Below are 26,904 nucleotides of genomic sequence, written 5' to 3' on the forward strand. Positions count from 1 at the left end.
CACAGAGAGCTGACAGGCAACGGGGGGTGCCAGGCTGGGCAGCGTGAAAGGACAGGTTCTTCTCCCACCACCTAACCTAGGAACAAGCGAGGGAAGCGAGACCCATGACTGACTAAAGAGAGCAGGGGGTGGATGATTTAAAAGGCCATGAGCCATGCTGGTCTCATCAAAATCTGAACTCTATCATCTGCAAATTCAGGTCTATTTCTCTCTCTCCCGCCTCTGCCCTCCAAAACAGGACCCTGCCCTTCCCCACCTCAGATACGCCAACATACTTCAATTCTCTCTCCAGGCACAAGGCGAATGCCACAGCCCGGGCCCAGCCCTACAGCAGCAAACCACCTTCCACACACCATGAGGAGAACGAGAAGTGGCATCTCAGGAGGGAACAAGGGGCTCACTTTTGTGGGCCCTAAGCAGCAGGGAGACGGCTGTTCTGAAAGCCAGAGCACAGACCAGTGCAGGGCTGTTGGAACGGGGGGAAGAACACACAATGCAGGAGGCTGGTCTGTGGAGCAGTCACCAACAAGGTGATTCAAAGGCCAGGGCTCCCAGGAGCTGCTGGGAATTGCCAGACGCCTCTGCAGGGTCTGCATCCAGCCCAAGCTCTGCCTGAGGCACACTCAGACAAGCAGCACACCGCTATGCTAATGAGGGAAAACAGCTGCCAAGCCCCCGCTCTGTTCCGCTGTCCCTGGGGAGGGTGCAGCATGGAGGATATCCTGGTTGCTCCCTTGAGCCCAGCATGTGACAGAGAGTGGCCTGCACTCAGGAGCTGTGTCTGCCAGAGGACAGCAGTCCCTGCTGCTGGCAGCAGAATGGGGACTGTTTCAAAGCAGCACCAGAGACCTCACTCACCACATCAAAGGCACATGGAGCTAGATTGTATGCACCGTACTGGAAACCTCCCCACCAGCTTTGTCTGGCATGTGGGCTTCACACACGACAGACACCTGGTGCTAGACGACTAGGCACAGTGCTGGGGTCTAGTCCCGAGCCCACCGCAGACAGAGATCTTGGGCAAGTCATGCCTCACCCCTGTGCCTCAGTTTCCCCATAAGTGAACTGGTGGGGACACTGAATCCTCTCCCAGGGTGACAGCAGAGCACTGGACTGGCAGTGCCATTCTGTCCCTCACTCTGCCACTGACCTGCTGTGACCTTGGGCAAGTCCCTTCCTCTTGGAGTGTCAATCACACTGGGCACCCCGCAGCAGGGAGCAGTGGCCCCTGGGAATTAGCGAGCACCAAGCATTGCCTGGGCCCTAGGACCAGCAGCGGAGACTCCTCCAGGCAGCTCACCGCTCTGCTCCCTGCTCCTTCCCTTTGGAAATAAAATCTCCCGCTGCAGCTGCTGCAATCGCCCAGTGCTTCGGAGCCAGCTCGCAACGGCCTTCGCAGGGCTGTGCTGCCCACTAGTGGTATGATGGGGGAACAACATGCCATTCAGAAATTTCCTCCTTCCTCCACCCCACCCCCTGCTACGCGGACCAATCGGCTTGCCCCTGCCAGCCAGGCTCCGCCTCCGTGCTTGCCGGCTGCTGGTAAATAGCGGCCCCAGCAGTGGGCGGGCGTGACTCCGCCAGGACTCTGGGAAGGGCTCTGCCAGGCCACAACCCAGCTCCCGCTCACTGCTCGGTTGCTCCGCAGCTGGGCTCCTGGCTGGGGCGTGCCACAGGGCTCAGCCAGGAGGCGAGCACTGACACATGGAAACTTTGGGCTCCAGGGACCCAGGCTCAGAGACAGGGACTCTGATGTTCTCAGGAGCTCTGAAGCTAGTCCCCGGCTTGCATCTGCCCCTCTGCCAGGACCCATGGGAGGTTGCCCTAAGCCCCAGTGAAGCAGGATGGGGCTAGGCTATTTTTCTTTAATTCTTTTTAAACCTTGGACCCTTCCTTGGGACTCATCTCCTGCCTGTGTGTCCTGGACTGTCAAAGAATTGCCTGGCGATCAAGAACACCCCATCAATAGCTCTCCTTGCTGAGCAGTACTCCCTGGTGAGCTGATGCTGCAGCGTGCTCACTCTAACGCTGCCTGGCAAGCCTTTGCTCAGGCCAGACTTAACCTGGCATAGCACCTCTCCATGCTGCTGGGTGCTCAGCAGGACCCTATGGCCACATGACGAACACACAGGCATTGGCCCACACTCTCTGGAAATGCCTGGGAAAGCTGCTAGCGATCCTAGAGCTGTGTGTTCAAGGCAACTTCTTAAACACGTCAGCCATCCCCCACAGATGCCCCCATGTTTGCATATGCACCTTGGACCTTCTGAGCTGTGCCAAGCAAGGTCTCCAGCAGGTGCCAGTTGCACTGCCTCCCACAGCTACCACCTTGGATCTCAGCCACAATGCCCTCTTCCAGCTTCACAACCATTGGCTGGCAGCCCTACCACGCCTCCAGGCCCTCCGCATCAATCACAATCGCATCATAGACCTCTTGCCACAGGCGTTCCACAATGCCACAGACCTGAGACACCTGGACATGTCCTCCAATTACCTGCATGCCATTGAGAAGCACTACTTCGAAGCACTTTAAAGAGGAGCTCCTGCTCTACAACAACTGGATTGTACAGGTAGATGAACAAGCCTTCCTCAGGCTAAGCAGCTTGCAGAAGGTCTACCTAAGTTGGAATAACATAACCCAATTCCCCTTCAGCTCCACGCAGGGGCTTAGCCACCCTAACCTGATGACCCTGGACCTCTCCACCAATAACCTGAGCAGAATCCCCATTGAGGAGGTCACAGCCTTGCCTGTGTACATGAGAAATGGCTTGTATCTCCACAACAATCCAGTGCGGTGTGACTGCTCACTCTACCAGATGTTCAAGCAGTGGCAGCAGCGGCACCTCAGCTCGGTGCAGGATTTCCTAGAGGAACAGACGTGTATGGCGTTCGACAACATGACACGATCCTTAGTCAAGTTCCTCAAGTACAACAAGATCTTTGAGAACTGCTCCCTGAGCCAGGGCTCCCCTGGTGCCTCAGACATGCATGCCACAGTGCTCGTAGGAGAGACTCTGCTGATCAACTGCAACACGAGCATGCCTGACACATCTGTCACCTGCATGTGGATCTCACCCCGACACGAGCCCATCATGCACCCTGGCAACGGTAATCGCACACTTGAAGTTTACCACAACGGGAGCCTGAAGATCATCGCAGCCAAGCCATGGCACTCTGGGGTGTATGTGTGCATGGCTATCAGCAAGCACCACCAGCTCAACAAGACACACGAGATCAACGTGACCATCCATTACCCCATGCTGGATGGGGAGTCCTTCAGTACCAGCATCACAACCCTCCTTGGGTGCATAGAATCATAGAATATCAGGGTTGGAAGGGACCTCAGGAGGTCATCTAGTCCAACCCCCTGCTCAAAAGCAGGACCTATCCCCAAATAAATCATCCCAACCAGGGCTTTGCCAAGCCTGACCTTAAAAACTTCTAAGGAAGGAAATTCTACCACCTCCCTAGGTAACGTATTCCAGTGTTTCACCACCCTCCTAGAGAAAAAGTTTTTCCTAATATCCAACCTAAACCTCCCCCACTGCAACTTGAGACCATTACTCCTTGTCCTGTCCTCTTCTACCACTGAGAATAGTCTAGAACCATCCTCTCTGGAACCACCTCTCAGGTAGTTGAAAGCAGCTATCAAATCCCCCCTCATTCTTCTCTTCTGCAGACTAAACAATCCCAGTTCCCTCAGCCTCTCCTCATAAGTCATGTGTTCCAGACCCCTAATCATTTTTGTTGCCCTTCGCTGGACTCTTTCCAATTTATCCACATCCTTCTTGTAGTGTGGGGCCCAAAACTGGACACAGTACTCCAGATGAGGCCTCACCAATGTCGAATAGAGGGGGACGATCACGTCCCTCGATCTGCTCGCTATGCCCCTACTTATACATAGTGAGCCTTGTGCTAGTCCTCATGTACCTGTACCTCACTCAGTGCTACTGCTTCCAGTGCTGCAAGAAAGCCGTTGCTCCTAGCCCTCCCCAGGAATGCAGCGCTCAATCCTCCATCCTGAGCACCACCCCCCCAGCCCCAGCTGGGCCCAGCCGGAAGATCAGCACCAGCAAGCACGTGGTGTTCCTTTAGTCCATCAAGGAAGCGCACAATGGTAAGATCAGGCTGGCTGCCAGCGAGGAAGACACCAAGAATCCTAAGCTCCTGCAGCTCAAGTCAGACTCAGAATCTATTAGTTCCATCTTCTCAGATACTCCCATCATGTCCTAGGAAGTAGGCGGGCTGGGGACCAGAAATGGGGGGCAGTCTCCCAGGAGACAAAATTGGTGTGTGTGGGGTTGCTAGCAGTCACTGCTGGGGAGGGAGAAAGGGGCACCATGCGGAGATGCAATCTGCCGTGCAGAAGAGCTGCATTTTCTTATATTTGTTACTCCCAGAGGGAGGATTATGATGCATCCTTATCAGGCTCCAGCTACTTCCAGGCTCCACTGTCACATTGTAAAACAATCCAGGAGGGAGAGAAGATCAGAATATCTCCCAAGACTGCAGTCTGATGGCGTCGGCCTCTCCTCTTCATTGTGGTTAAAGGCAGGCAGGTCACCCAAAAACAAAGCTAGCTTTTATGAGATCAAATGCTCTTTGAAGGATCACAAGTGACTGCATCCTGTTCTGCACCACCCAGACAATATGGTATAGCAGAGGGTTCTCCTCACTTTAGATTATTGGCAATGGAACAGGGACAATTTCCTCCAAGTGCTGTCCAGTGGCTGATTCAAGAGAAGCCCACTGGGTAGCTCCTAGCTCTCCTGAGCAGCCAGTCTGGTTAGGACTGCAGCTTTGACCTTCAGGATGATGCACATTGGCTAATTAACATCCTTACAGATCTGTCTTTCTAGAACATCCTAGCAATGGCACAAGAATGGGCGATCCTTCTGCCTCCTCCCTCTCCCGCTCCCCCCCCCCATTCATGTGTCCAACACTGGGCACAGGGAAACATGCATGGCTGAGCCCTCCACTTCCAGCCAGCCCTGGACTTCCTTGAATAGTGCACTGCAGGGTTCAGCACTATCCTGGGCAAGGCTGAGCCTGACTTGACCACTTGCCCTCTGGGCATGTGCGGAGAGCACCGTAAGTGCTGGAGACTGTCAGCTAGACTTTTGCTTGACCTAGCTTAGAGAGTTGTTTGCTTTAATTACAAAGCCACATGGCCAGCCCCTTGTACTGAGCTTCTTTCTTGAGAGCTCCCCTCCAGCGTGTAGTCTCCAATAGCACTGGGGCACCTGCATTACTACACTAGAATTCTGCTAGCTCAGGACAGTAGCAGCAGCAAACAAGCCAGTACGGGCTATATGCCCTATAGGCCTAAAGAAGGAGAGTAGCATGCTCCATCCCCCAGAGCACAGGGGTAAGGAGGACATTCTCCTGGCACAGGCTGATGCTGCCTACTACGTACAACTAACGCACTGTCAGCTCCTTCAACCAGCTGGCCCTAGATTTAGGTAAGTGCTGCCTAGTTTGTGTGTGGTCCTAATGAGGATGGGAATTTCACTCCGATCTTCACTAGACAAAGCCATTCAGCAAAGTAAACAATGCAATTACTCCCCTCCTCTGCTACACACAAGCAGCTGTAAGTAGTTGAGTTCAGGAATGTAATAGATGATGATTGTGCATAGTGTGATACTAATGACCCAACCCTGCACTGCTCCGTGCTCTCTCTGTAACAGAGAAGGAGCAGTTCCTACACACACCATCTCCTCCCTGGGTGCTCTCTCCTTGAGCAGAGCAGACCTGCTGCTAGGCTGTTTAGGTAACAACCCAACAGTGTATCCAGGATTGGGACTAAAACCATCTCTCACTTTCTTGCACCATAAATTCTCTAGTTACACTGGAATAAAAAATGCCTATTTTTTTTTAACTCAACTCGGTCCAAGAGTCTCTTTGCCCTTGTGTGGGGCCTGGAATGGAGTCCACCTCAGCCTGTCCCCAACACCCCTGGTATCTGTCAGCAGGACAGACCTCTCCACCCAGGACCACTGCCCAAGTCCTGTCCTAACAGAGGGGACTGGCATTCCTTCTGCCCCTGCACAGGGGGCCAGGACATCGCTCCCTGACAGCAGCCTCAACATCTGGCTAGGTGCTGCCATCAGACGAGATTTAGGTTTGCCTCCAAGCAGCAGGGGTGTCAGTGGGCAATGCCAGAGCTGTTCAAAGGGAGCCTGCTGCACAAGCAGCACACAGACAGGTGCCAGCCAGGTTAACAGAGCATGGCTCTGCAGAGCAAGCAGGAGCAGGGGCACCAGGTGAATGGGAACACTGCTGCACTGGCCAGTCCTAGGAGGTTGCATGGAGTTATGCAGAGCAGGAACAGCCTTCTCCACAGCAGGCTCCAGCAGCCTCTCTCTCCATGGACTTTGATGGCACACCCAGGCATGCAGTGAGCTGCATTAAATGCCCATGCAGAGGTGCCACAGGCTTACACAGCTAACAGGATGTGAACCAAGCCTGTGCGAGATGCAGGCAGCGTGGGGCTGCAGGCGCAGGAGCCAGTGCTGGCCTGCCCAGCGTATGCCCAGCCACCCAGCTGAGAGAAGCAGCAGCACATCCGGCAGAGTAACCCAGTGAGGGCCAGCCTGGCCCTGGGGAGAAGCTAATGGAGCTGTGGCTGGGAACTCCCACTGTCCCAGAAAGCCCCACACACAGTGCTGGCTCACAACTCTGCTCCCTCGCTAGCCATGGGATCTGGCTCTGAACTCTGCAGGCAGGCAGGAGCAGCACAGCCACTGGGGGGGGGGTGGGGTGGGATGGGGTGGGGGAGAGCTCTGGGTCAGGTGCATGATGGGGGAGAGGGATCCCTCACAAACAGCCCCCAGGCTGGCAGTTTCTAACAGCCCCCCCCATTGAACACAAGTACCCAGAACTCAGGCAGCTCTGCACCACTCACACCCCACCCTTGCCAGCAGGTGGTGGGCAGCCACACAGCGGTTGGGCTGGGGCTCAGTGGCTCCGGGATCTCAGTCCAGCTCCGCGAGGGCCTGGATTCGCAGTGAGTGGAGTCAGCCACTCTCTGCAGAGCTGGGAGAGTCCCTGAGGCAGAAGCATATAGGGGGTAAGGGGCGAAGTACACACTGCAGCCCCCTTCATCTGGGAGTGGGGATACAGCCTCTGAGCTGCCAACCCCAGCTCTCAAACACCCTCCATCTCTGCAGGAGAGGAGCTCCTACATCACAGAGCCTAGGGAACCTGCCAGGGCAGAGGGGCTGTGCCAGAGGCCCATTAGGGCAGCCTAAGCCTGTGTCCTGATTCGCAGCCCCTGCTGGGATTCAGGACCCAAGGAGGCTGTGGAGGGCCCAGAGGACAGTGCTGAGGAAGCAAGGCCAGCTGGATGGATCTCTCCCCAGGAGCAGGGGGCAGCAGGGGTGTCTATATCCCCCAGAGCCCTGCTGATGGGAAGTAGCGGCAGCTCTGGGGGGGGGGGGGGGCGGGAAGCCAACACCAAACCTGTCTCAGCACATCCTGGGAGCTGGGGACTCCACACCTGGACCCTTCTGTCCCTGGCACCAAGGCCTGCCTGCTGAGGGGGCTGCAGAGCAGAGGCCTCCTGTGAGGGGAGCCGAGGCCTGGGAATGCCCCCCAGCTTCAGCCCCAGGAGAGCAGTGCTCCCACCCCCCCAGGGAGCAACAAACACAATCCAACCACTTGACTCTCCTCAATGCCCCAATCCCCCCACAACATCACTGAGCCCCTTGCCCCAACGCCCTCCACGCCATCCCTCCACAATACCCCAACCCCCTTCAACACCACCCGGAGCCCCCCGCCCCATCTCCCACAATGCCCCTCACCCCATCCCCCTTCAACGCCGCCATCCCCCTTCAACACTAACCTGAGCCCCCTGCCCCATCCACCCCGCCATCCTCCAACACCACCCTGAGTCCCCCATTCCCCCATATTCCCCCTCAATACCCCTATCCCCCCACACCAACTCCACCCTGTGCCCCCTGCCCCATCACTCCACAACACCCCAACATGCCCAGTACCCCTTCCCTACCTCAACACTCCTAGCACCCCATCCCTCTTCAACACCCCAAGCCTACGACTCCCCAATACCCCTCACCCCCCTTCAATATCACCCTGTGCCCCATCCCTCCACAACACCCCTAATACCCCCAGCACCCAATCCCTCTTCAACATCACCCCATGCTCCCTGCCCCATCCCTCCCCCCAACACCCCATGCCCCCATCCTTCCACAACGCACAACTCCCTTGTCCTGTACCCACGCATGCACGGCCTTGGGGCTGACACACTTGAGCAGGCCCCACAGCGTGCTGGCTCCCCCATGCCCCACCCACCACAGCTTGTGGGCCACAGGGCCAGTTACACTCCAGCTTCTACCAGCTGCAGAGAGCTCTGGCACCTGCCTGTCACCCCTCCACCAAGGGCAGGCCACCCCTATCCCCAAGTCCTGCCTGTCTATGCTGCTTCCCAAGTGGCATGCTAACCCAGAGCCCAGCTCCCTCATGCTGGGGAAGCGCGTCCCGAGGGGACTCACTCCGGAGTTCGCATTCACAGCCTGCTATGTCAACAAGCCTCGTCCCTTGCTGGGTGTGAAATGCCCTGTCCTGCTCTGGACCCCAGACACCTTCTGGGAGCTGTGTCCAGGACATAACAAGCTAGACATGCCTGAACACCTGCTTCCCGCACCCAAGGGCCCTGTCTGGTCTCATTAGCGCTCTGCTGCTGCTGGCTGACAGGCTCGTCCCAGCACACACAGCTGGCTGGAGGTGTGCATACATGGACACTGCATGAAAGACAGCCACGGTGCCAGCGGCTCTCAGTGCCAGCACGCACAGCAGGGGCAATGGTCAAACTTGGGCCCACAGCACAAATCCTCAGGAGAGCTAGGGAGCCTCACCTCCATTCCAGCCACAGCTGGGGAAAGGGGCAGTCCCAGCCGCAGCACATGGGCAGAGAACGCAGAGGTTGTGCTGTCCCTGGGGCTCTCATTTTTGGTGGAAGGGACTTTGACTGACTCCAGCACCCAGGAAGCCTTTCCACCCCCGTGCATTTGAGGTGCCCAACATAACTCCTGCTCTGAGTGTCTGGCAGGGGATGCTGCAGGGGCCTGGAGGGGTGTAGACAGCAAGGCTGGGTTCATGCCTGCAACCCAGACAACTGCAGTCAGCTCCCAGACAACTGCACTGGGCAGCACAGCATGGGGAGGAGGTGACCAGCCCTCTGTGGAGAAAGAAGTGGTTCGGGACTACTTAGAAAAGCTGGACAAGCACAAGTCCATGGGGCTGGATGCGCTGCATCAGAGAGTGCTAAAGGAGTTGGCAGATGTGATTGCAGAGCCATTGGCCATTATCTTTGAAAACTCATGGCGATCGGGGGAGGTCCCAGAAGACTGGAAAAAGGCTAATATAGTGCCCATCTTTAAAAAAGGGAAGGAGGAGGATCCTGGGAACTACAGGCCAGTCAGCCTCACCTCAGTCCCTGGAAAAATCATGGAGCAGGTCCTCAAGGAATCAATTATGAAGCACTTAGAGGAGAGGAAAGTGATCAGGAACAGTCAGCATGGATTCACCAAGGGCAAGTCATGCCTGACTAATCTAATTGCCTTCTATGACGAGATAACGGGCTCTGTGGATGATGGGAAAGTGGTGGACGTGTTGTTCCTTGACTTTAGCAAAGCTTTTGACATGGTCTCCCCCAGTATTCTTGCCAGCAAGTTGAAGAAGTATGGGCTGGATGAATGGACTATAAGGTGGATTATTTAGTCGGGGATCAGTCCTGCTTTGAGCAGGGGGTTGGATTAGATGACCTCCTGGGGTCCCTTCCAACCCTGATATTCTATGATTCATAGAATCATAGAATATCAGGGTTGGAAGGGACCCCAGAAGGTCATCTAGTCCAACCCCCTGCTCAAAGCAGGACCAATTCCCAGTCAAATCATCCCAGCCAGGGCTTTGTCAAGCCTGACCTTAAAAACCTCTAAGGAAGGAGATTCTACCACCTCCCTAGGTAATGCATTCCAGTGTTTCACCACCCTCTTAGTGAAAAGGTTTTTCCTAATATCCAATCTAAACCTCCCCCACTGCAACTTGAGACCATTACTCCTCGTTCTGTCATCTGCTACCATTGAGAACAGTCTAGAGCCATCCTCTTTGGAACCCCCTTTCAGGTAGTTGAAAGCAGCTATCAAATCCCCCCTCATTCTTCTCTTCTGCAGACTAAACAATCCCAGTTCCCTCAGCCTCTCCTCATAAGTCATGTGTTCCAGACCCCTAATCATTTTTGTTGCCCTTCGCTGGACTCTCTCCAATTTATCCACATCCTTCTTGAAGTGTGGGGCCCAAAACTGGACACAGTACTCCAGATGAGGCCTCACCAATGTCGAATAGAGGGGAACGATCACGTCCCTCGATCTGCTCGCTATGCCCCTACTTATACATCCCAAAATGCCATTGGCCTTCTTGGCAACAAGGGCACACTGCTGACTCATATCCAGCTTCTCGTCCACTGTCACCCCTAGGTCCTTTTCTGCAGAACTGCTGCCTAGCCATTCGGTCCCTAGTCTGTAGCTGTGCATTGGGTTCTTCCGTCCTAAGTGCAGGACCCTGCACTTATCCTTATTGCTCGGGCATGTAGGAATGATATCAGGAGGGCCAAATCGCACCTGGAGCTGCAGCTAGCCAGAGATGTCAAGAGTAACAAGAAGGGTTTCTTCAGGTATGTTGGCAACAAGAAGAAAGCCAAGGAATGTGTGGGCCCCTTACTGAATGAGGGAGGCAACCTAGTGACAGAGGATGTGGAAAAAGCTAATGTACTCAATGCTTTTTTTGCCTCTGTTTTCACTAACAAGCTCAGCTCCCAGACTGCTGCGCTGGGCATCACAAAATGGGGAAGAGATGGCCAGCCCTCTGTGGAGATAGAGGTGGTTAGGGACTATTTCGAAAAGCTGGACGTGCACAAGTCCATGGGGTCGGACGAGTTGCATCCGAGAGTGCTGAAGGAATTGGCGGCTGTGATTGCAGAGTCATTGGCCATTATCTTTGAAAACTCGTGGCGAACCGGGGAAGTCCCGGATGACTGGAAAAAGGCTAATGTAGTGCCAATCTTTAAAAAAGGGAAGAAGGAAGATCCTGGGAACTACAGACCAGTCAGCCTCACCTCAGTCCCTGGAAAAATCATGGAGCAGGTCCTCAAAGAATCAATCCTGAAGCACTTGCATGAGAGGAAAGTGATCAGGAACAGCCAGCATGGATTCACCAAGGGAAGGTCATGCCTGACTAATCTAATCGCCTTTTATGATGAGATTACTGGTTCTGTGGATGAAGGGAAAGCAGTGGATGTATTGTTTCTTGACTTTAGCAAAGCTTTTGACACGGTCTCCCATAGTATTCTTGTCAGCAAGTTAAGGAAGTATGGGCTGGATGAATGCACTATAAGGTGGGTAGAAAGCTGGCTAAATTGTCGGGCTCAACGGGTAGTGATCAATGGCTCCATGTCTAGTTGGCAGCCGGTATCAAGTGGAGTGCCCCAAGGGTCGGTCCTGGGGCCGGTTTTATTCAATATCTTCATAAATGATCTGGAGGATGGTGTGGATTGCACTCTCAGCAAATTTGCGGATGATACTAAACTGGGAGGAGTGGTAGATACGCTGGAGGGGAGGAATAGGATACAGAAGGACCTAGACCAATTGGAAGATTGGGCCAAAAGGAATCTGATGAGGTTCAATAAGGATAAGTGCAGGGTCCTGCACTTAGGACGGAAGAACCCAATGCACAGCTACAGACTAGGGACCGAATGGCTAGGCAGCAGTTCTGCAGAAAAGGACCTAGGGGTGACAGTGGACGAGAAGCTGGATATGAGTCAGCAGTGTGCCCTTGTTGCCAAGAAGGCCAATGGCATTTTGGGATGTATAAGTAGGGGCATAGCGAGCAGATCGAGGGACGTGATCGTTCCCCTCTATTCGACATTGGTGAGGCCTCATCTGGAGTACTGTGTCCAGTTTTGGGCCGCACACTTCACGAAGGATGTGGATAAATTGGAGAGAGTCCAGCGAAGGGCAACAAAAATGATTAGGGGTCTGGAACACATGAGTTATGAGGAGAGGCTGAGGGAGCTGGGATTGTTTAGCCTGCAGAAGAGAAGAATGAGGGGGGATTTGATAGCTGCTTTCAACTACCTGAAAGGGGGTTCCAAAGAGGATGGCTGTAGACTGTTCTCAATGGTAGCAGATGACAGAACGAGGAGTAATGGTCTCAAGTTGCAGTGGGGGAGGTTTAGATTGGATATTAGGAAAAACTTTTTCACTAAGAGAGTGGTGAAACACTGGAATGCGTTACCTAGGGAGGTGGTAGAATCTCCTTCCTTAGAGGTTTTTAAGGTCAGGCTTGACAAAGCCCTGGCTGGGATGATTTAACTGGGAATTGGTCCTGCTTTGAGCAGGGGGTTGGACTAGATGACCTTCTGGGGTCCCTTCCAACCCTGATATTCTATGATTCTATGAGAGGAGACTAGGGGAGCAAGGGTCCTACAGCAGATCATAGAATCATAGAATATCAGGGTTGGAAGGGACCTCAGAAGGTCATCTAGTCCAACCCCCTGCTCAAAAGCAGGACCAATCCCCAGTTAAATCATCCCAGCCAGGGCTTTGTCAAGCCTGACCTTAAAAACCTCTAAGGAAGGAGATTCTACCACCTCCCTAGGTAACGCATTCCAGTGTTTCACCACCCTCCTAGTGAAAAAGTTTTTCCTAATATCCAACCTAAATCTCCCCCACTGCAACTTGAGACCATTACTCCTTGTCCTGTCCTCTTCTACCACTGAGAATAGTCTAGAACCATCCTCTCCGGAACCACCTCTCAGGTAGTTGAAAGCAGCTATCAAATCCCCCCTTATTCTTCTCTTCTGAAGACTAAACAATCCCAGTTCCCACAGCCTATCCTCATAAGTCATGTGTTCCAGACCCCTAATCATTTTTGTTGCCCTTTGCTGGACTCTCTCCAATTTATCCACATCCTTCTTGAAGTGTGGGGCCCAATACTGGACACAGTACTCCAGATGAGGCCTCACCAATGTCGAATAGAGGGGAATGATCACGTCCCTCGATCTGCTGGCTATGCCCCTACTTATACATCCCAAAATGCCATTGGCCTTCTTGGCAACAAGGGCACACTGCTGACTCAGATCCAGCTTCTCGTCCGCTGTCACCCCTAGGTCCTTTTCTGCAGAACTGCTGCCTAGCCATTCGGTCCCTAGTCTGTTGCGGTGCATTGGGTTCTTCTGTCCTAAGTGCAGGACCCTGCACTTATCCTTATTGAACCTCATCGGATTTCTTTTGGCCCAATCCTCCAATTTGTCTAGGTCCCTCTGTATCCTATCCCTGCCCTCCAGCGTATCTACCACTCCTCCTAGTTTAGTATCATCCACAAATTTGCTGAGGGTGCAATCCACACCATCCTCCAGATCATTTATGAAGATATTGAACAAAACCGGCTCCAGGACTGACCCCTGGGGCACTCCACTTGACACCAGCTGCCAACTAGACATGGAGCCATTGATCACTACCCGTTGAGCCCGACAATCTAGCCAACTTTCTACCCACCTTATAGTGCATTCATCCAGCCCATACTTCTTTAACTTGCTGACAAGAATACTGTGGGAGACCGTGTCAAAAGCTTTGCTAAAGTCAAGGAACAACACGTCCACCGCTTTCCCTTCACCCACAGAACCAGTAATCTCATCATAGAAGGCGATTAGATTAGTCAGACATGACCTTCCCTTGGTGAATCCATGCTGACTGTTCCTGATCACTTTCCTCCCATGTAAGTGCTCCCAGCACAGTACCCAGATGGCATGTCTTAGTCCTGACTGTTCTGTCGGGGGGGAGGGGGAAGAGGGGTGCTTTGCAGTTCTGTGGGGTGGAGAGGACTCACCCTGTCTCCTGCCCAACAAGGCTTTGCTCCAGTTTGTGCTTTCCCTGTGCTCTGGTCTCCCCACTGCTGCTGGACATCTCTTTGGAGGAGCAGAGAACTGAGGTGGGAGCCCCCGGAGCCTATGCGAGGAGACTGCTCCCTCCCAAGCAGTGGAGTTAAATGGGTGAGAAGAGCCCAGACAAGAATCCCTCCCTGTCTCAAGTAATGAGATTTCACTGTCTGCCCCCACCCCCAGCTGGCTGGGCAGAGCAGGGCCGGGCCAGCCATGGAAGAAACAAGGAGACCAAGGTTATTTCAATCACACATACTCCTTCAGGCCAGCCTCCCCCATCACAGGCCCCTTGAATTACTGATGGGCGCGCCACCTTTGACCCTCTGACCAGGCGCTGCCCTCAGTGTAAGGAGGTGATGCAGTGCAGGGTCCCAGGCTTGCATCCCTGCAGGATTCCAGTGGGACCCAAACTCCCTCGCGCCTGCCTCAGGGAGCCTGGCCTGGTGGGATGCAGGGCTGTGCCCTGAGAAGGAGCCACCTGATCAGGGCCCTGCCTGGAATGCTCGGCATTTCAGGTCCTAGCTGCTAGGTCACTATGGTACATTGGGAGCTGCCACCCCTGACCATGCTCAGGGAGAGCACACATGCCCACTGAGCTACTGCTGCTGTGTGGGCTGGATCCATGACACAAAGGGCTGTGCCCCATTCTGCCTGTTCTTGGGCAGACACCACAGCCAGGGCTGTGTACAGCAGTGCAGGGTATCAAACTTGTCCTGAGTCCATGCAAAATTCTGCCAGGCCTGCACTTGCCAGCAAACTGCCAACACAGCCTGGATACCTGCTCCTGCCACTCACTTGTCCCAGGTTGGGAGAGAGAGGCCCTGAGCCACCTCCTCTGAGTCCTGCACAGTTCAGCTGGCCAAGTGGCTCTGCACCCACTCAGTTAGTAGGATGCCAGCACAGCACAGAGGAGCAGAGAGTGGGACACAGGCACTGGGGCTAATGCAACTCCCAGTGTCATAGAATATCAGGGTTGGAAGGGACCTCAGGAGGTCATCTAGTCCAACCCCCTGCTCAAAGCAGGACCAATCCCCAACTTTTGCCCCAGATCCCTAAATGGCCCCCTCAAGGATTGAACTCACAACCCTGGGATTAGCAGGCCAATGCTCAAACCACTGAGCGATCCCTCCCCCCAGTCAGTAGGTGTTGGGCACCACTCATTTCCCCAGCTCGACAGGGCCTTTGGCTGAGCCATGTGGGTCCTGATCTTCACCAAGCACTTACTGCTCTTGCTACCCACCACCAAAGCAAAGGCAGCTGGGTTGCTGGAAGGAGATTACCCCTCACTGGCATTTAGAGAGCACTTGCCACTCTCCCACGAGTCGGTAACCTCAGCACCACCAGGGACTACAGCCAGGCTAGAGCAGTCACCCCAACACCAAGGGAGCAGCCCAGCTCCTGGCAGCCAGCTAGCCCATTTGCAGAGCCCTGGCAGGCCTGGCACCCACAGCACATTACCTCAGGCTGGGGCCAGGCTAGTTTTAGGGGTCTGGGCAATGGGGCTTTTACTCCACAGCCTATTCTGAGATGTGCCTTGTGCACTATGATTATCCAGGTGGGCTCCCCATCCTATAAGGCATGAATCTGTAATTATGGTTGCGTTGTGGGTGGGTGGAAGAAAAGGAACTCCTTCTCACAGCTCATCTGGTTTCATCCACCATATGAGAGAGGCTCTGACTTTTGGTGGGACTGTTACCCTGTCATTCATCTTGTCCTTGTCCAGTGTGTAAACTGACTGAAGCCAGGCCCACAGGCAACAAAGGTGGAGTCTGACGAACGATGTCACACATATACATGTCACCATGCAGCCTAGTAGGGAAAGGCAGATCCTGATTGTGGCAAGAGATAAGAGGGTGACTTGGTTTATCAGACCGTTCAAAGCCTGAACTCTGTCTATAGGCAGGTAGGTAGGCTTCTCCTGAGGATGTCTCTAGGGTCGCTCCTATGAAATCTATAGTCAGAGTCAAAGTGAGAATTTCTTTGTTTACACAGATCCCCAGTGATCCCAGAAGGTGGAGCAAGAACAGGGTAGCCAACCAGGCCGCCTGGCTTGAGCTGCCCATTAGTAGCCAATTGTTCATATACACGAAAACAGTGCAGCCACTGTATCTCATCTGGGCTGCCACCATTGAGAAGACTCTTGCAAAGACCCTAAGTGCTGTTGTCAGCCCAAATGTGAGTGCTCTGAACTGACAGTGCTCTTGCCTTACCATGAATCTGAGAAACCTTCTATGGGATTAGTGAAAATCCACATGAAAGTAAGGATCTTTCATGTTGCGGGCCACGAACCGCAGGAGGGAATTACGGATGCCAATGTTGCCATGCAAAATTTTGATTTGTGAATAAAGACATTTAGGTGGGATAGATCAAGAACTGGTCTCTATCCTCCATTTTGGGGGGAACTCAAATATGGGGAGTAGAACTCCTTCCCTTGATGTTGGGGTGGCACCTGCTCTTCCGCCTATCTCGGAAAGAGGAAGATCCCACCTCCTGATGAAGGTGTTGAGAGTGGTGTCACTGTGGAGGATGTGGGAGAGATAACCTCATCAGCACTATTCTTTTTGGGAGACAAATCTGAAGTACTGTCCCTGTCACTAGAACAGGTTTTAGAACAAACTGATAAATTAAACAGTAATAAATCACCAGGACCAGATGGGATTCACCCAAGAGTTTTAAATGAACTCAAATATGAAATTACAGAACTAACTGTGGTATGTAACCTATCACTTGAACCAATTACTGGAAAGTAGCTAATGTAATGCTGATTTTTAAAAAGACTCCAGAGGCAATCCTGGCAATTACAGGCCAGTAAGCCTAACTTCTGTACCTGGCACATTGGTAGAAACAATAGTAAAGAACAGAATTATCAGACATGTAGATGAACATGATTTTTTGGGGAAGAGTCAACATGATTTTTGTAAAGGGAAATCATGCCTCATCAATCTATTAGAATTCTTTGTGTGTGTCAATAAGCATGCAAATAAGGGTGATCCAGTGGATAAAGTGCATCTTCAGAAAGCCTTTGACAAAAACCCTCACCAAAGTCACTTAAGGAAACTGAGCAATAACGGGATAACAGAGAAGGTCCCCTCATCGATCAGTAACTGGTTAAAAAACAGGAAACAAAGGGTAGGAATAAATGGTCAGTTTTCACAATGGACAGAGGTAAACAGTGGGGTCCCCCAGGTACCTATACTGGACCTGTCCTGCTCAACATATTCATTAGTGAACTGGAAAAGGAAGTGAACAGTGAAGTCCCAAAGTTTGCAGATGATACAAAATTACTCAAGATAGTCAAGCTGACTGAACAGTTACAAAGGGATTTCACAAAACTGGGTCAGAAAATGGCAGATGAAATTCAGTGTTGATAATTGCAAAGCAATGCACACTGGAAAAAATAATCCCAACTACACATATATAACGATGGACTCTAAATTAGCTATTACCACTCAAGAAAGATCTTGGGAGTCGTCATGGATAGCTCTCTGAAAACTTCAGCTCAAAGTGCAGCAGCAGTCAAACAGGCTAACAGAATGCTAGAAACTATTAGGAAAAGTATAGAAAACCAGAAAATATCCTAAAGCCACTATATAAAAACATGGCACGCCCACACCTGGAATAATGTTCTGGTTGCCCCATCTCAAAAAAGATGTAATGGAACTGGAAAAGGTTCAGAGAAGGGCAATGGAACAGCTTCCATACAAGGAGAGACTAAAAAGATTAGCACTATTCAGCTTAGAAAGAAGATGACTAAGGGGTGATATGATAGAATGGTGCGGAAAAAGTAAAAAGAGAAGTGTTATTTACCCTTTCCCACAATACTAAAAACCAGGGGTCACCCAATTAAATGAATAGGCAGCAAGTTTAATACAAACAAGAGTAAGTACTTTTTCACACAATGCACAAATTAACCTGTGGAACTCATTGCTATTGAATGTTGTAAAAGCCAAAAGTATGACTGGGTTCAAAAGAGATCTAGATAAATTCAGGGAGGATAGGTCCATTAATGGCTATTAGCCAAGGTGGTCAGGGATGTAACCCCTTATTCAGGGGGAAATAAATGTCTGCCAGAAGCAAGAAAGAGAACACAGGGGTGGCTCTCTCCAAAATTGCCTTGCTCTGTTCACTCCCCCTAAAGCTCTGTTACTACCCTCAGTTGGAGACAGGACACTGGGCATAGCATCAATAATGGTGTGCAGTCTTTGAGCATTCCATCCAAAGAAAACCTTAGCTAGCGGGTGGGGCTGAGCAGTGGCCGTAGAGGTGGAAGAAGCCATGTACTAGGGTCTCAGAACTCTTTGTTTGAGTGGTGGCTCATAAGGGCACTAGTGCTGAAAGGTCTGTGGGGGAAAGTCTGGGCCTGTAAGTTTGCTTGTGGTGTCTTCTCTTCGGGGATGAGGTGTAAATACCTAGGAAGCAGAGGATTGTCTTTGAGTCCTTAAGAGAGCCTACTGACCTCTCATTGAAGAGGTCAGACTTGTCAAAGGGAAGGTCCTGAATGGTATGCTGAACCTTCCTGGGGAACCCCCAAAAATGCAGCCACAATTCATGCCTCATGACTACAGCTGTGGTGATGGCTCTCCACTGCCTCTTGGAGTGATGTCTTAGCCACCAATCTGCCTTCATCAATGCGGGCTTGGAACTGAGCCCTGTCTTCCTAAGGAAGTTTGTCTCTGAATTCCAGAAATTTAGAATAATTTACAAAGTCATACTTTGTTAATACCTGGTAGTTAGCAACACTGAATTGGAGAGTAGCTGATGAAAATATTTTCCTCCCAAGAGGTCAAGATATTTAGCACCCTTGTCAGTTGGGGTAGTCTTGGGGTGCTGTGCTCTGGACCTCCCTGTAGCTGCCTGCAACACTCAGGAGTTGGCCACTGTAAATAGATCTCTGCCCCTTTAGCTGGCATGAAATATCTATTTTCAGTCCTCTTTGGGGTAGGGACACAGGAGGCAGGGATGTGCCACACAGACCTGGTGGGTTCCAAAATGGTCTCATTCACTGGGAGGACCATCCTAGTAAGGCCAGAGTGCTGAAGGATGTTCAATAGACTATGCTGTGTATCCTGGACCTCCTCCAGATATATCTAAAGCTCGCTTGCTGCCCTCTGTAACAGCTCCTGGTACTGCCTGTGATCGATGGAGAGGCAAGGGGAGGATGGAGCTATTACCGTATCCAGTGAAGAAGCTGACACCCCTCAGCCTCCTGTGTCCCTCCTATGGGTTCTGTCTGGGCTCATTTCCCTCACGGGGAGGCTCGTCTGGAGCACTGGATTTGCACAATGAAAAGGTAGCGTCCTGCTCTACCAGTAGTGCCATCTGTAGCAGTGGAAGAAGGCTCCAGCTTGTGGACGTGGAAAGGGAAGACTCTTTTCTTTGATGTGGGGTTTTTGAGGGTAGAGATGTCTCTAAGTACAACTGAGCCACATAGAAGAGGAGACTGTGGATAGGGCAGAGCAAAAATATCCTGTGAGATAAAGGCTTCAGTCCCTTATGGTATTTGGGGAGCCCTAGGGAGGGGACTATCAGATCTGGGGTGTCCAGTGATCTGGTGCTAAGAGGATCCCACACAGAGTGAAGTCCAGTATGGCACTCCAGACCAGACAGTATCGATCTTTTGATCTGTGGGACGAAACCAGGACTGATACCATTGGATCCTTCTTCCTTCACACCTTGGACAGAAGATTTGTGTGGGCCTAATTCCTTAGGACCCTCAAATGAGGATTCACCTGAATCCGACCGTGAAGGGGAGGGATGCTCTCTCTTAGAAGCAGATCTGGACAGGGACCTGTCCTTATGCTTATATTCATGTCCCCTACCCTTGGGAGAGGGTTTCTTAAGATTAAGTGTTTTGGCCTCTACTCTGGAGCTCATGCTCAGAGGGGCGTTGCTCACAGTCTGAGGCTGGTATATGGGGAGTCTCCCCAGCCTGGATTCAAATAGAGCCGTGTGACATTATTGACTTGAACTTGGACCGTATAGAACATTGTTGCAACCAAGGTCCTGTAGTGGCACCAAATCTTGTATAAAGGGGGTCAAATAAGGTGTCTAAGACAAGGTAATTGTTTGCTGGTTATGATTATGCTATCTGTATGCATGTATCATTTTTGTGTTTTTGTATTTGTTATAAGTATTGGCTCTATACTGTCTGTATTTCAAACTTGTGCTATGCTTCTGAGTGACACCCCAGACAAGTTGGTATCAGCTCTGCCTAGCCTGCTTGATGGCCCATTAAGGACCATCAGCTATACAACTGACCCATTGAGAGAAGGCAGATACACCTTGTGACTCAGCAAGGTGTGCAGGGACATGCCTATGGTCAGAACTCTTGAGGTTTTTCCAGGTCACGTGATGGACAGCTTGTCTTTGGAACAAAGAAAGCAGAGACCACATGGCAAGAGAATATAAAAAGCTGCTGCAGCTCCTCCATCTTGTCTTCAATCCTGCTTCTTACCTCTGGAGGGACTTTGCTACACAGAAACTTTGAACTGTGGATGTACTCCAGAAACTTGATTTGAACCTGCAGTTTATTCTATCATTGCTGCAAGCCTGAACCAAGAACTTTGCCATTACTGTATGTAATTGATTCCATTTAACCAATTCCAGCTCTCATCTATATTTCTTTCCTTTTATGAATAAACCTTTAGATTTTAGATTCTAAAGGATTGGCAACAGCGTGATTTGTGGGCAAGATCTGATTTGTATATTGACCTGGGTCTGGGGCTTGGTCTTTTGGGATCGAGAGAACCTTTTTTCTTTTACTGGGGTATTGGTTTTCATAATGAGTGGCTCTGGTGGTGATACTGGGAAACTGGAGTGTCTAAGGGAATTGCTTGTGTGACTTGTGGTTAGCCAGTGGGGTAAAACCAAAGTCTTCTCTGTCTGGCTGGTTTGGTTTCCCTTGCTGTGCACAGAAACCCCAGAGTGGTGCAAGCAAAGGCCAGGGAGTTAGGGTGCAGCTGTGGAGTCGCCTCTGCAATCCACCTCCTGGGCAGGGCAGGGCAAGATGCCACAGCCCAGCAAGCAGCGTGTCTGGCTAAGTCCTGCAGGGGGCACTGAGTGATCTGCTACACCACCCAAGTCCCCTGAAATGCTGTGCCACAGAGACCCCCAGCTGGGGCCAGTGCTGGGCGCACCAACAGCCCTGCCACCTGGAGGGGAAAGGGGACCTGTTCACCCCCCTTCCAGGATTCCCATGGCAGAGCTGCCAGGCAGGTACCCCCAGCCCATCTCCATGCCGGGATGGCACTGCCATGCCCAGAGACACCCCTAGGGGCACTGCTCTATTTCTCAGGGAACTTGCGTAAGGGACATAGTATAACTTGTGCCCCATCACATAGGTGCCAGAAATCCAGCCAGAGTCAGGAACAAGAGTCCAGGGGAATGAGAAAACCAGCAACCCCAGCCTGCCTGCAGGTGGGGTGAGCGCCCAGACCCACGGTCTCTGGGCAGCCCATTTGCAGGGGGAAGGAAGGAGGGGGTGGAGGTGCAAGCACTCAAGGCCAGGTGTCTGGGCAGCTTGTGGTGACCCACACAGCACTGAGAAGGAGGCTCTCCTGGCCCTGTGCTGGCTCCTGCCAGTGTCACTACACAAGCTGTACCTCCTGCCACTGCTATTCCTCTCAGCTCACTCCAAGGGCCGCTCAGTAGAACATCGGCTCCGTTACTCAGCAGACACACACAGGCACGAGACTGCCACAGTTTCAGCAGCTTGGACCCACACTTGGGGCTGTTCTGCCTCCTGGCCCCCACACTGCAAGTCCATGTGTGTCTAGGACAGGGGTTGGCAACCTATTGCACACATGCCAAAGACGGCATGCAAGCCAATTTTTAATGGCACACTGCTGCCTGCCAGGTCCCAGCTGTCGGCCCCACTCAGAGCAAGGCCAGCGGCCGGGACCCCGGCAGGTAGCAGCGTGCCATTAAAAATCCTGCCCACCCTGACCCGCTCTTCTCCGCCCCCCGCGGGGGGAGGATGAAGAAGCTTGGTCCAGGGCTGCTGCTGCAGGGCAGGCAAGCTCCCCCTCCCCCGCCTCTTTCCCCAGCATGCTGGGTTCCTGCCCCTCTCCTCTCCCTCCCTTGCGGCAGATCTGCTGATGGCCCTTGCAACGGAGGGGGAGAAGCTGAGCCGCAGGGCGCTTGCTGCTCCAGGGAGGAGGCAGAGAAGAGGTGGGGACGGGGGGTGGGGTGGGGGGTGGAATCAGGGCATATCCCCTCCAGCCCCCTGCCATGAGTCACTCTGGGCAGCAGGCTGGGAGTACCCCCACGACCCCAGCCCATACCCCCAGCCCTCTGCCCTGACCCCTGCACTCTCCCCACACTCCCAGCCCTCTGCCCTGACCCCTGCACCCCCCCTCACATACATTCCGCCCTGACTCCAGCCCCCCTCACACATACCCAGCCCCCCCACACCCCATGCCCTGACTCTTGCACCCCCCACATTCTCAACCTCACCCTGAGCACTAAACGGGAGCTCCTGCACACACCCCCACATTCCCACCTGCACCCCTTGCATCAAATGGGAGCTGCCCAGGTAAGCACTCCACATCCAAACCTCCTGCCCCAACCCAAGCCCCCTCCCCATTCTAGCTCTTGGTCAGGCCCTACACCCCAACCCCCAGCCTGCTCCTTCACCCCCAGCCCTGTGCTCAGTACACTCCCACCCTCAGCTCAGTGCAGGGAGAGAGGAAGAGAATGGGCTAGAACTAGGGAGAAGGTAGGTACCCACTCTGTGTGGCCGGCAGCGGGCTGAGTGGCAACGGGCTGAGCCATGCAGCCCACTGCCGGTCTGGGGTCCCATCCGCTGGCCCCGCTCAGCCCTCTGCCGGCCCGGGGTTCTGGCTGCCGGCCCCTTGCCAGCCAGGGTCCCAGCCGCAGGTCCCGCTCAGCCTGCTGCTGGCCTAGGTGAACGGAACCCCAGGCTGGCAGCGGGCTGGCGGCGTAAGATCACCATTTTAATTTAATTTTAAATGAAACTTCTTAAACATTTTGAAAACCTTGTTTACTTTACATACAACAATAGTTTAGTTATATAATATATAGACTTATAGCGAGACACCCTCTAAAAAACATTAAAATGTATTACTGGCACGCGAAACCTTAAATGAAAAAGTGAATAAACGAAGACTCAGCACACCACTTCTGAAAGGTTGCCAACCCCTGGTCTAGGACCTGGCTCCAAATCAGCCCATGGGACCCTTGCCTGTGCCTCTCCCCATGCCATTGCTGCCCAGCACCCCAGCTCTGCACCATGCTGCCCATGGCACTGAGTCTGAGCTCTGGGACAGACTCATGGCGGCCAGCAGCATGCCAAGGTGGGAACAGCAGGAGATGGTGTTGCCCAGGGTGGGGGCCCTGAAGCACAACACCCAGCTGCCCTGTGCCAGCTGGAGGAAAAGCAGGAGCTATCAACATGTGTGAATGGCAACTGCTGTCATGCCAGCCAGGCCTATTCCAGATCCTGGAAGCGGCTCTGCCTAGCGTGGGGAAGGGCACAGGGCCTGGCACCAGAAGCCATGCTGGAGAGACAGACACATGCCAGGGCACTCAGCTTCTCAGCCCTTGATTCAGAGTTAAGGGGAGGGTGCGGGTCAGCTAGCCCACTACTGCACGACAGGCACAGACGCTGCTGGCACTCAGCATTGCAAACCAGTGCAGCAGGGAATCTCTGCAACAGTCTCACTCCACATGGAGCAGCCACCCCTCCAGCTGGGTGGAGCAGGACTCCTTTTCGCCAGGCAACAGAAGTCATATGGTCTATCCCATGTGGTGCACTGGCCCCTGCTGGACACCAGGGAATGGCTTCTCACCAGCACAGGCAGCTGTTGGAGACCCAGGTTCAGGGACTCATTGCAATCACTAGAGTCCCTGATTTCTGCCCCTTGGTGCCAGCTCCCTGACTCCAGCCCCATCCCTTGCCAGGCTGCCACGGAGGGAAAGGAAACAAAGCACCAGCCTGTGGCCCATTCCCTCTGCTGTCCCACTATGGGAGAGGGTCCGAGCTGGCAGGGCAGGGCAGTCAGGTGTGGTGGGGCCCTTCCCTAAAGCTGCTCCAGGAGGGATTACATTTAATCCCTTCTCCGAGGCCCTGCTGCAGCCAGCTCTGCTTCTCAATTGTTCTCATTAGTACATGTCTATGATAGTGAAAACAGATTAACAATAACTAGAACCAAGTCCAAGGCAGGGGCGCACAGAGCAGGGCTCCCCACAGCTCTACTGACAAATCCCGGCCTGGCTCTGTAGTCTCTGCTATCCTAGCCTGGGCTTCCCCCAACACAGCTGCCAGTGCCCCTCAATCCAACTTTTAGCCCCCCACTACTCTTCTATTCTGCCAAGCAGCAAAATACTGGTGCTGAACTTGACATCTAGGAAGGATTACATGGGGCCAAACTCAGCTTCCACAGTGATTTCAATCAAACTGGAATCCAGGTCTCCAAAGTGCTAAATGTGGCCTGCCCAGCCAAAGCAGAGGGGTGAAGCACTGGGACTCGTGCCCCATGCCAAACAAACCCCTGGTTCTCTTTGCAGAGAATGCTCCCCACATTAGAACACCAGTAATTAGAGCCATCCCTTTCTGCTCTCCCCCTCCGGGAAGCATTGGGAAGTCATGCAGTAACAACCACCCAGTGAGGGCTGTATAATGAGCAGTAGGACAGGGTGTGATAGGAGAGCTGTGACTCACCACAATTAACACGGGCATAACCAGAGGTATTAAATACTGCAATGACTCTCTCGAACCCATTCTGTCCAGCCCTGAAATAGGACGACATGCAGTGCAAGTCCTCTCATCAGCTCCGCCTGAGAAATGCTCCTCTCTTGGCTCCAGGGGGCTCACCCCACCAAAGGTCTGTAATGAGATGCCTTGTTGCCTCCTGCCCCATGGCAATGTGTTGCTGGGGTAACTGGACTGCTCTCTGATGCTACACTCAGACACCAGCTGAGTCTGCCTGGCTCCGGGAACCCTTCTGTCAGGCATCTTCTGAACTGTCCTCACTTGGCCACTGCACCACCCCCAGCTCAGGGCAATTCAGTCATGGGAGCGGGGTCCAGGCCCCTGTACTCCAAGAGGAGCCAAAACATGGGCCAGAGTGCAACAGGCCCATCGAGCATTCCAGCCCGGGCTGCAACCACCTGAGCTCTGAAACAGGAGAGTGCCAGCCCAGGAATCTCCCCCGCAGACAGGAGAGCGCAGGGTTTTATGGATCAAACAGGCAAACAAAATCACAGCAGCGATGGAAGAGCACTATAAGGTCCCTCTGGGCCTGGCCAGGACTAGCCTAGCCATAAATGCCCCAAGCAACAGGGCTCCAATCCCAGCCCTGGGGGAGATGTTTTCCTGAATAAACAAGCCACAATGCAAGGAACTTTCCCTGATATTTTCAGGAGCACAGGAATTGCCAGATGGGATCAGAGCTGAGGTCCATGCCGCCCAATCTCCTGTCTGCAACAGTGCCCAGCCCCAGGTGCTTCAGAGGCAGGTGTAAGAACCCACAGCAGCAGACTGGGAACAATCTACTCCAAAGACAGTCTCATTTGGATCTCTAATAGCTGAGGACTACTTAAACCCTGCTACAGGAGGGTTACCTCCCTTCCATTACTCTCATGAGCGCTCACTATGACAGTTCTGGATATTTTGCTTACCTGTATCAATGTCTAATTCTCTACTGAACATTTCCAAGTTCTTGGCCTCAACATCTTCCAGTGGCAGAGAGTTCCACAGGTCAGTTACACATTGTGTGAACAAGTGTTTCCTTTGGTCAGGTTTTGAATTGAATTGAACTGACTTGAATGTCCTCTTGTTCACGCACTAGCTGCCATGGACAAGAAATGTTCTGGATGTCCCTCAGACTAGTCAGTATTTGATAGACTATCATGTCTCCTCTCTAAGATAACAATCCCCATCTTCTCAACCGCTCTTCATAGGAGAGTTTCTCCAGGCCCTGGGTCTTTCCCATTGCCCTTCTTTGGGCCCCTCTAATTCTGCGCTATCCTTTCAGAGACGGGGTGCCCAGTGCTGTACAGGATCCAGATGAGGCCGCACCAGAATTAGAATGTTCTCTGCCACATTCCTTATGCAGCTGAACACACCTTGCTCTTCTGACCACAGCTGCCCATTGAGCAGAGGTCTCCATGGCACTGTCTCTAATGGCACCCAGCTCCTATCCCCAAGCTGACAGTTAAGTCAGGCTTGCTGGGAGTAATCCCCTCCAGTATATGTTACTTTGCTTTCAGCACACTAAGTATAGTTTGCCACTGGGCTGCCCGTTCCCGTGGATTGTTTCGGTCCCTCTGGACTCAACTAACAAAGAACTGGGCCATCTCCAAGTTTAGCCACCCCACTGCACTCCCCTCATGGTTCCCACTGGTAGACAGCCCCTTCTGTAACCAATACCCCTTTGGGGATTTTCCTGATTGCACCTTGCTAGCCCAACTCCCCACCCCTGCAGAGACAACCCCTGCCCCCCTGTGCTGGCTGAGGAGCACTGTGCCATAGCTAATGGAGCAGGTTTGTCTGTTCTGCCCTCAACTCGCTCCTTCCTTCTGGGGCACAGAAGAGAATGAACACAGCGTTCCAGGTATGCGGTCAGTCTTACGGCAGAGAGCTGCTGCCTCTATGCAAGGACACCTCAGGGGGTGGATTACAGTCACTGCATTTTGCTCACTGCCCTGCCGCATGGCAATCTCCTGTCTGATCTGCTGGCCACTGCCCCCAAGGGCATCTATACACTCCTGCTCTAACGATGAGGTTTAACTCAGATGTGCACTGTTCAGGGGCTGGGGGGGGTGCTTGCCTCACTGCTTGGAATCTGATGCCTGCCCCTCAAGCATTAGCGGTGTCCATGGCCGGGGTTGCTGCTCCCCTTTCTTTCTGACAACCAGCGAGGGGGAGAAAGAGGGGGTCCGAGAAGGGGCCTGCCGAGGTTCCACAGCTTGGAAGCCTTGCTGATTTC

General features: G+C 52.9%; 1 protein-coding gene across 9 annotated transcripts in view; it reads right to left on the reverse strand.

Moving 5' to 3' along the window:
• RNF123 (ring finger protein 123) overlaps positions 1-26,904 on the reverse strand; it is a 157,493-nt gene that overhangs the window by 25,983 nt on the left and 104,606 nt on the right. The window lies entirely within an intron of this gene.

Source organism: Lepidochelys kempii, chromosome 7 (genome assembly GCF_965140265.1).
Source record: "Lepidochelys kempii isolate rLepKem1 chromosome 7, rLepKem1.hap2, whole genome shotgun sequence".
NCBI lineage: Eukaryota > Metazoa > Chordata > Testudines > Cheloniidae > Lepidochelys > Lepidochelys kempii.